Here is a 10,748-nt window from a genome sequence, read left to right as displayed (position 1 = left end):
TTCTGGAAGGTTTAATTGAACAGGAAAGGCTTGAGGGTGTACCACACAAGACTGGTATAGCTAAGTAGAGTAAGATATCATTAAATGGATGGAGAGAGCCCTTCCTCCCAGAATCCCAGAATGTGAGAAATGGAAGAGAACTCAGAAACCTTCCTGTCCAGGAACACTAAACCTAGAGAAGCTTTTTTAATAGTTGGTTTTCTTTCTAATTCAGTATTTTTCATTTTGTGTATTTAAAAACATTATTCATCATTACCTTCACTATGCCAAAGGGGTCCATGGCACAAAAAAAAGGATAAGATCTGTTATCTATTATCTAGTCCATGTTGTTATTTGTTGTAGTTTATTTCTTTCAGTTGTGTCTGATTCTCAATGACTTCATTTGGGGTTTTCTTGGCAAAGACACTGGAAGAGTTTGCCTTTTTTTCTTCTCCAGCTTATTTTATAGATGAGGAAAATGAGGTAAACAAGGTTAAGTAAATTGTCCAGGCTGTCACTGTTAATAGATATCTGAAACCAGATTTGAACTCATAAAGATGAGTCTCCTTGACTGCAGGTCTGGCACTCTATTCATTACACCACCCAGCCACCCTTCTATTCCAAAGGAATACCCACTTGAACATATTTGATGAATGGTTGCCCAGCTTCTATCTAAAGGCCTTCAAGGAGGAGAAACCCTTTGCTTTTCCAGGCAGGAAAGTCATTCTACTCTTAAAAACTTTTAAATTAACATCAAGTCTTTAAGATGTAGCTTCCACCCACTGTCCTGATTCTATACTGTGGAGCCGAATATGACAAATGTAATCCCTTCTGCACTTGACAGCCCTTCAAATGTATGAGGACAGCCATCATGTCTCCTGTTGATCTTCTTTACTCAAAGCTAAACATGTTCAGTTTACTCAACTGATACTCAAATATCCCGAACTTAAGACCCTTTATCATTCTTGCTGTCTTCATCTGGATACTCTACTTTTTATCAATATGTCTTCTTAAGCTGTCATGCCTGGAATTAAATATAATACTCCAAATGAGCTTTGATGAGAGTGGAGTAGGGAGTGATAATCAACTCCTTATTTTGGGATTCTATGTCCTTCCCAATGCAGCCTAAGAGTGTTTTAGCATTTTTGGCTACTACTGTATACTTCTGACTTATCTTAAGCCTGCACTTCAGTAAAACACCCCAGATCTTTTTTTAGAACACCTGTTCTAATAGCTGGCAGAAGAACTGTGTATCCATGCTTCTCTAACCTTACATAAGTGGATTTGTTTGTTTGTTTTTACTTGCAGCGAAGGACTTTACATTTATCCTTAATAAATTTTCACCTTATTGGTCTCAGCCCAATGCTGTGTATCTGCCAAGACCTTTTTGGATCCACTCTTATACAAAACACATTACCTAGTTATCCTTACCAGCTTTGTTTTATCTAAAAGTCATGCCATCTCTATCTTTATCTAGGTCACAGAAAAAAAAAAGAAAAAACAAAGTCACATGAACAGGACCAAGTACAGATTTCTGGTATACCAAACTGGATAACTCCTATGAAGAAAGTGTGTGTGTTTGTGCATATGAGTGTGTGTGTGAGCAGTGATAGTGTCTGCAGTGGCAAAAATCCCTTAGATTTTAGACTATCTTTAAGCATTATCTAAATGTTAGGATTTTGAGCCTGAAAATTTTGTCCAATGATCAATGCATTTATACTATGGAAGGAAATTAAATGATATATAAATTAAGATTCTTACTAGAAATGACATAAAATATAAATAACAAAGAAAATTCAGTGAAAAGTAAAGATGGAGGGAGGCCAGGTAGCACAGTGAGTGCCAGCCCCAGAGTCAAGAGACTTGGGATTGTTTCCAGGCTCAGATACTTAACACCAACCCCCCCAAAAATTAAAAACTGGCCATTAACCTTGAGCAAGTTACTTAGCCACAATTGCTTAGGGGCGGCCAGGTGGTGCAGTTAGTAAGAGTGCTGGCCCCAGCTTCAGGAGACCTGGGATCGGTTCCGGCCTCAGATACTCAGCAACCACACAAAAATAACTGGCCGTGTAACCTTGAGCAAGTTACTTAGCCCCAATTGCTTAGGGGTGGCCAGGTGGTGCAGTGAGTAAGAGTGCCGGCCCCAACTTCAAGAGACCTGGGATCGGTTCCGGCCTCAGATACTCAGCACACACACAAAAATAACTGGCCATGTAACCTTGAGCAAGTTACTTAACCCTGATTGCTTTAACAAACAAACAAACAAACAAAAACAAAGTTAAGATGGAAAGGCAAACAACGCAGACAGAGATGATTTTACAAAACATATAAAAATAAGAAATTTCTATTCAACTCTGTTTTTTTTCAGCAAGAATGCTTGAAAGTCCTCTGTTCCACTGAATAACCATATTTTCCCCTGAAATATGATTCTCAGTTTTGCTTGGTAGGTGACTCTTGGTTTTAATCCCATCTCCTTTGCCCTCCGGAATATCATATTCGAGGCCCTTCAATTCCTCAATGTAGAAGCTGCCAGATCCTGGGTTGTCCTGATTGTGTTTCCACAATATTCAAATTGTTTCTTCCTTGCTGTTTGTAATATTCTCTCCTTGATCTAGGAATTCCGGAACCTGGCTATAATATTCCTAGGAGTTTTCTTTTTGGGATCTTTTTCAGGATGTGATTGGTGGATTCTTTCAACCTCTATTTTGCCTTCTGGTACTAAAACATCAGGGCAGTTTTCTTTGAGAACTTCCTGGAGGATGATTTCTAGGTTCTTACTTTGGTCATGGCTTTCAGGCAATCCAATAATTTTTAAATTATCTCTCCTGGATCTATTTTCCAGGACAGTGGTTTTTCCCATGAGATATTTCACATTGCCTTCTATTCTTTCATTTGTTTGGATCTGTTTAACAGCATCTTGATTTCTCATAAAGTCATTAGCTTCCATTTGCTCCAGTCTAATTCTGAAGGAATGATTCTCCCCATTGAGTTTTTGAGATTCTTTTTCCATCAGGTAAATTCAGATTTTTAAGGCATTCTTCTCCTCATTGCCTTTTTGGGCCTCCTTTGCCATTTGAGTCAGTCTGTTTTTTAAGGTATTATTTTCCTCAGTCAGGCTGTTGACTCTCATTTCATAATTTTCTTGCATTGTTCTCATTTCTCTTTCCAATTTTTCCTCCACTTCTCTTATTTGGTTTTCAAAATCTTTCTTAAGGTCCTTTATGGCCTGTAACCAGCTTGTATTTTCCTTTGAAGCTTTTGGTGCAGGAGTTCTGACTTCACTGTTTTCCTCCTGTTCCATGATTTGCTCCTTTTTGTCCCCAAAATAGGAGTGTAATGTTGGAATCTTGTGTCTGTTTGTTTCCTTTGCCTGCTCATTTTGCCACTCAATTACTTGACTTTTGGGCTTTTTGCCACAGTAGGACTCTGCCACCAGACAGGGGAGCTTTCATCCCAAACGCTGGGGTTTTCTCAGCTCCTGGAGGTATTAGATGGGTGTCCTCTCTGAGGTGTCCACATGCTCTGGCAAGCTGGACACACACCCCAGGACCTCCACCCTAGACTGCAATCCAGATCCAAACAGGTTAAAGCAAGAGCAATTACCCCTAAGACTGGTGCTTGGTCCCCCTACACTCTGCAGTCCAGGAGCTGAAGCTGCCATGTGGCACTGGCTGGCTGTGGTGGCCTCTTAGTGGCTTCTCGTCCTGGGGGTAAAAGCCACGCACTCCCACTTACTGGTCCTAAAGTCCAGACTGCACTGCCCTCTCACTTTGTCCTTTGCATCTATGTGTTGACAGATCTGGAAACTGCCACCTCTGCTGCTGATCTGGAGTCCCTCTGGCTGGCGGCTGGCCAGGCCCACCCTGGGGCTAAAGCCTTGGCATGGGGCTGTGCTCCGCTCCCAGAGCACTGTGCTGGATTCCTGCTGGCCTGTTGGGCTGTCCTCAGCTGGAGGTTAGCTTCTCTGTGTCATTTTGTGGCTCTGCAGCTCCAAAGTTTGTTTAGAGTACCCTTTTAACATAGATTGGGGAAGGTGGAAGCCAGAGCCACAGGAAAGTCGTTTTTCTACTCTGCCATCTTGGCACCACCCCCATAAGACCTTTTACATATATCATTTCAAGTGAGTTTTATTTATATACCAATCTTTTGAATTATGTAGTATAAATTCTGTTAACCCCATTTTCCAGGTTTAAAAAAATGATAGTATCAGAGATAAAAATAGCTTGCCCATGGTCACATAATTACTAGATATTCTTATTAGACTTTGAACCCAGATCTTCCTAGCTGTATTTCAAATATAGTATACATAAAACTATGTGGTCTCTTGACAATTGTGTGTTTATTAAATAGGGCCAGAGAGGATTAAAGTACAAATGTTGTAATAAAATGATTTGAGATTATTTTCAAAAAATAGAAACATAGGATTCAGAGCTAGGAAGCAGCTGAGACGTCATTTGCATTTTACAGATGAGGAAACTAACACCCAGTCTTGCCCATGGATGAAATGGCAGAGTCAGGATTGAACTCTGATGTTATGGCTAAAATCCTAGTGTCCTTTTGAATATTATGGGAAATAAAAGATTACTCAGAAGCTGTGTGTCTAAATATCATTAAACCTTTCTGCAAGATGAGAACCAAAGGCCTATATATTTAGAGATAGAGAGATATTTAAATACCTATATATATATATATATCCCCCCTCAAAAAAAAACTCATTGTTATCAAACATTTTAAAATGAACCTGTTTTATGTATAATCTGATCAACAATTGATTAGAAAAAAGTTTCAATACCAGATTAAGCTGGATCCTCAGAGGACATTATTTTCTTTTCTTATTCTCCTCTAATAGAGGAAAAAATAAAATTAACCAGCATATAAATCACCTTAAGTTTAAAAAGACATGATAATAATAATTATTATTATTGTTGTATAGCTCTATATGTCATTTTAAGGTTTATAAAGTGTTTTACAAACATTTCAATTAATTGTTAAGATAATCTTTTGAGGTAGGTACTATTATTATTGCCATTTTGCAGATAATGAAACTGAGGCAAACAAATTGAGTGACTTAACTGAGGATCACATAATTATTCAACTCAGGTCTTCCTGACTCTTTTTGCTATGTATTGTTTGCTGCTTTACTCAGTCACCACTTTCTTCAAACCAACTTTTTTGCTTAAATAACTCCCATCCTGAGACCCTGCTGTTCAAATTGGGGGATGGTTGAGTTGCCCCACTATTTTTAGGCCCAGCAGCAACAATGATTCACTTAATTTCCCAGCCATCTTTTCACTAGCACCCCTGATCCCTGGAATAAAAATCATGCCTTACAGGACAATGCATTTTTTTTTTGCTTTTTGGAGGAGGGAAGGTAGGGCAATTGGGATTAAGTGAATTGCTTAAGGTCACACAGCTAGTTTTGTGTTAAGTGTCTGAGGCCAGATTTGAACTCAGGTTCTCCTTACTCCAGGGCCAATACTCTATTCACTGCACTACCTAGCCACCCCAGGATTTAAAATTTTCACTCCCAGAAATCCCTCCTTGGGTAGCTGGACCTGATTGATGGGTTCTTCATTGTCTCACAGAATATTTAGGACACTAGTTACAGCCAACTTTCACTTCATTCCCTGGCCATCTCCTCACAAGGTACTATACTATCCTTTGCATGTCTTCCTTTACATTCCAGTACTTTATTCATAATCACATTTACTTTGTTTTTCCTCCTGGAAAGAATATAGTAATCTCCTCTCCTTACCATTTCTGTTACCTTCACAACCAAAATGCTCCTTTCTTGCGACCATTCCCCTATATAGGTTGTCTATACTTGTTGGAATGCAAAGTCCTTCAGGACAAGGACTATTTTTGCTTTTTCTATTTTTATTTCCATTGCTTGGTACATGGTACATTGTAGGAGATTAATATACATTTTCTTCATTCATTCATTAGCTAAATGAGAGAACATAGGCTAAGATAGCTAAGTCATTCACTGAGTGTTACATAGCTCTGAAGAGCTAAACTCAAAGCTATATTGTCTGAAAATGAGACTAGAACTTATGTCATTGTATTATTCTAGAGGTAGTTTGAGAACTCATTCTTGTTTCAACCAAATAAGATAATGTAAGCATTTGTGAGTTCATCTGCAGTGGATTAGTCCTTTAGATATGAGATAGAGGATGTTTTTTAATTTAATTACATAAAGCTGTTAGTAGCATCTCAAAGGAGTTTTTAATTCTGGTTTTAATGTACTGGATTTATCGTTATAATTGATAACTCCATCTAATTAAAAAGGGGTAAACTACATACAATATAATACAACACAATATAATACAATACACATTCAATAAGGGCTTGCTATGTATCAGGAAATCTTCAAAATACTGGGGATACAAATGAGGTAAAGACAGTTCTGCCCTCAAAGGGCTGACAGTCTGATACAGGAAAGCAATACACAAAAGAAAGCTGAACAAATCGGGTGAGAAGATAACTTGCACAGGGGCATAAGAATGGTGAAATCAAGTTCAAAAAGGGCAGATTGTGGGAAATGAAGAGTTACATGTGGGAAGTTATGAATTCTCTTTAGATGGAAGCTTTGGGAAGAGATTTCTGCTCTACTTCCCAATTCTCTAATCACAGGGACAGAGGCAAGTATGGGTACTGATAAGGTATAAGTAACCAAAACTGATGCAACCTCCATGTTGATGAATTTCCTGGTGATTTGTTTTTCTTTTTGATTTTTATTAACTATGAAGTGTCAGAGGGAGGTATGATTATGATGGAAAGTTCAGTTCACATTAACTTACTTATAAACTTATAAATTTAGCTTATGAATAATGACCTAAGTACATATACTAATGATGTCTTCCCAATTCTAGGATTATATCTATAATATGAGTAAAAGAAATTATAGAAGAAAAGAAGGAAAACAATTTGCTATGAATAAAATAATACTAGAAATAATATAGTATTATTGCTACCAAATTCAGTCATGTATTTAATTTCCTAATCTTGTACAACAGAGAATGAGTCTGATAGCGTCACTAAACACACACACACACACACATATAAAGAGAGAGAGAGAGAGAGAGAGAGAGAGAGAGAGAGAGAGAGAGAGAGAGAGAGAGAGAGAGAGAGAAAGTAAATGAAATGCTGTATGACCTGCATTTTTTTTTCCCATAGCAAATATGTTAAACTGCATATTGTGGTAGAAAGCCACAAAACATGCACTGAGACCCATAAGGATATTGAGTAGATAGGCTAGTCTCACTATTTCTGTCTGACAAAAGTTAGAGAATTCCTGTTCAAGTTAAGATATGAAAATATTGACCTAAATTATATGCCAAATAATGCACTTTGGGATCTTCATTTACATTTAATTCCTTTAAAAATTCTCTCAAAACTTATGGGATTTCTACTGTTTTCTGAGTTAATCATCAGTTTTGATGTGAAAATATAAACACAAGACTAGAAACTGGCTTTAATAGTTTAGACACCCAAAGTGAAAGCCAGAAAATTGAAAAAGAACAAGTGTGAATTAGAAAAATAAAGATATTTTCCACATCTAATATATTTCCAAATAACACACATACTCTGACAGCCTTTTGGCAATGGATCACGTCCAGTTCTTTTAACAGGCAGATACTGTATACGTGGCAAGGAGTGATTGAAAAATTGCACCAAGTGCTTTATTGGCTTCATGTCATTCCCTGAACAGGAGGCAAGTAATGAACACCATTCTTGAAGGAAAGCAGTCACTTTCTTTTCAAGTGCTAGTTCTGACTTCCCTAATAAATTATGTTTTTCTCTTTATTTTGTTTTTTTTTTCTTTTTAAAATGAGGTTGTAGCTTTAGAGAGAAGTTAGGGTGAGATTTCCACAAGTTATCATGCAAAAGGACAGCACCTTTAAATATAGTAATTAAGTGTGCATGGACTAAATATATTATTAAAAGTGGTACAACATTAGCATTTATTTGTCAACATTGACTGGTAATTCCTGGTCTCACATCAGAGATTACTGTAGAGTGAGGAAATTGTTTACTATATTACTCCCACAGCTCCTTATTTGTAGGAATCATCAGTGTATATTTCTATAATATCTAGAGGGAGAAAAAACTATCATTTTTATATGTAAATACATTTAACAAACCTCTCTGGAGATTAGAGTAGTTGCTACTGCTATTATTAATGAGCTTCATTCTTCATTTGCTGCTCCACCAATTTACTCAGGGGGGAAAAGAGGAAACTGAATACAATCTGGGACAAATATCAAACTTGGTAATTCCACTTAGCTAGTATATAACAAGTGGGGGAAAAAACTGTGCTTTGGAGTAGTGACAAAGGGTCTGACTTCAGGTACAGAATTTGTGATACTGTTGGCTTTCTTTCTTTGAAGAAGAGAATGCTTGCTGGCTCTCTCAACAACTATCCCTTTAAAAACAAAAACATTAAAGGTTTTTGTGCCCTTACTTTCGAATTGTTTTCTATATACCCTCTCTTTTTCCAACATCTAGGTGTGCTGGAAAGATTATTCCTCATCATCCTTCATCCACTTTTATCTACTTATATTTTTTCTTTACTCCCATCATCTGAATTAAAGTCTACAGTTTCTGGGCAAGAATTTTTAGGCCGCTTATACGTTTTGTATTCCTTTGATCAAATCTAGCAAATGTGAAGAGTTCAGGAAATCAGCCCCTTAATGTGAAAACAATATAGTAGAGAGATAGAGAACTGGCTTTGAAGTTGGGAAGATGTGGATTCAAGTCCTCCCTCATAGATATGCTGACTATGTAACACTGGACAAAATACTTAACTTCTTAGTGCCTTAGGCAATATCTATGACTGTAAGTTACAGAGAAGGTTCTAACTTGCATTGGTCCAGGCAATTTCTCCATCTGATAGTTCCATATAGCAATGCAATCATAGGTCTAGGCTCGATCTCCTATCCCCAGAAAGGATAACTTTGGTAGTAGGAGCTGGAGCTATGTGTAGCAAGGACTGTTCCCCATATGAAGCATTGAGATGTCAGTGTATTAAAAGTGGAATACCTAAGTGAAATCCTAACAAAAATGTATTTAAAATTGATCTGGACCCATTGCATACTTAGGTAGATTGATGTGCTTTTGTTTTTGGATAGCCATTGTGATTTACTAATTTAGGGAAGTGGTATCCAAAGTGGGTTGAATGAGATGATCCACTGGGTTTGGAGTATAAAATTTTAAAATTTCAATTTCTATTTATTTTGTATCTAAAAGCAAGAAATAAAGCTTTGCCACAGTAATATGGGTTGTATCCCATGGGTGTACACAGAATTGCCTTGGAAAATTCCAAGGAAAAAATGTCCTTCTCTATCAAGGATTTGTTGTCTTAACATGATTCAGTAAACTCTGGCTGGCATGGTGGGCCCTTAGTAAGTTCTGAAGATTGGAGAAGTATAAGGGAGAAGGAATTCTGGCTAAAGCTTGATCAAATAGAATTGGCCATTAAACCAGGAGGGACCTACCCATGAAGCCTTAAAAAAGAGTGAATGACCTTGTACTCAGAGGTCTTTTCTCTTCCCATCTGCAGACTGTATCAGCATCCTCATCACCATTATTGTCATCATCATCATCATCATCATCATCATCATTATGATCACTGACATTCTTTTTTTTTTCATTTTGGAGGGCAATTGGGGTTAAGTAACTTGCCCAAGGTCACATGGCTACTTTGTGCATGTGTGTGTGTGTGTGTGTGTGTGTGTGTGTGTGTGTTAAGTGTCTGAGGACAGATCTTAACTCACGTCCTCCTGACTCTAGGGCTGGTGCTCTACTTACGTCACCACCTAGCGACCCCTATCATCACTAATATTCTTATAGCTCCATAAAGTTCACAAAGTTCTTTATACAGATTACCTCATTTGATTCTTACAAGAACCTTGGGAGGTAGGTGCTGTTATTATTATTGTTTTAAAGATGAGGAAAATTAGGCAGAGAGAGGCTAAATGGTTTACCCAGAGACACAGTTAGTAAGTATTTGAGGTGAGATTTTGGATCTTCCTGACTCCATATTGAGTGCTTTATCCATTAAATACCTAGAAATATCTGAGACTTTCCTTGGAGGAATGGGAAAGGAGGGTTGTGCCCTTCTCTCTTACTAAGCACATGTTAGTGCCAACATGCTTCTGCTAATTCTCCTGCCCCGCCTGGGTCATCTTGATATTGGATTATAAATGAGAGCACTAACTGTTTCTTCCGGTTTGTGTTTCTTTGAAAGATAATAATTGACTGGATATTCGTGATAAGAGTATAGTTTAATGAATTGAGTAAGAGCGTTAGATTTGGACTAGACTGGGCACTCAAAAAAATGAGTATGAATCCCACCGCGGACACCTGCTTTGTGATCCTGGGGGAGTCACTTAATGCCCTCTGTATCTCCATTTGCTGATTGTAAAATAATGAGATAAGACAAGTTCTAAATTCCCTCCTCTCTGTCTCTCTGTCTCTGTCTCTGTCTCTCTCTGTCTCTCTGTCTCTCTCTCTCTCTCTCTCTCTCTCTCTCTCTCTCTCTCTCTGTCTCTCTCTCTCTCTCTCTCTCTCTCTCTCTCTCTCTCTCTCTCTCTCTCTCTCTCTGTCTCTCTCTCTCTCTCTCTCTCTCTCTCTCTCTCTCTCTCTCTCTCTCTCTCTCTCTCTCTCTCTCTCTCTGTCTCTCTCTGTCTCTCTCTCTCTCTCTCTGTCTCTCTCTGTCTCTCTCTCTCTGTCTCTGTCTCTCTCTCTGTCTCTCTCTCTCTGTCTCT

The sequence above is a fragment of the Petaurus breviceps genome, unplaced genomic scaffold (genome assembly GCF_028583685.1).
Source record: "Petaurus breviceps papuanus isolate PSGF00001 unplaced genomic scaffold, PetGlider_PUasm1.0 183, whole genome shotgun sequence".
Lineage (NCBI taxonomy): Eukaryota > Metazoa > Chordata > Mammalia > Diprotodontia > Petauridae > Petaurus > Petaurus breviceps.
This window is presented reverse-complemented; position numbering follows the sequence as displayed.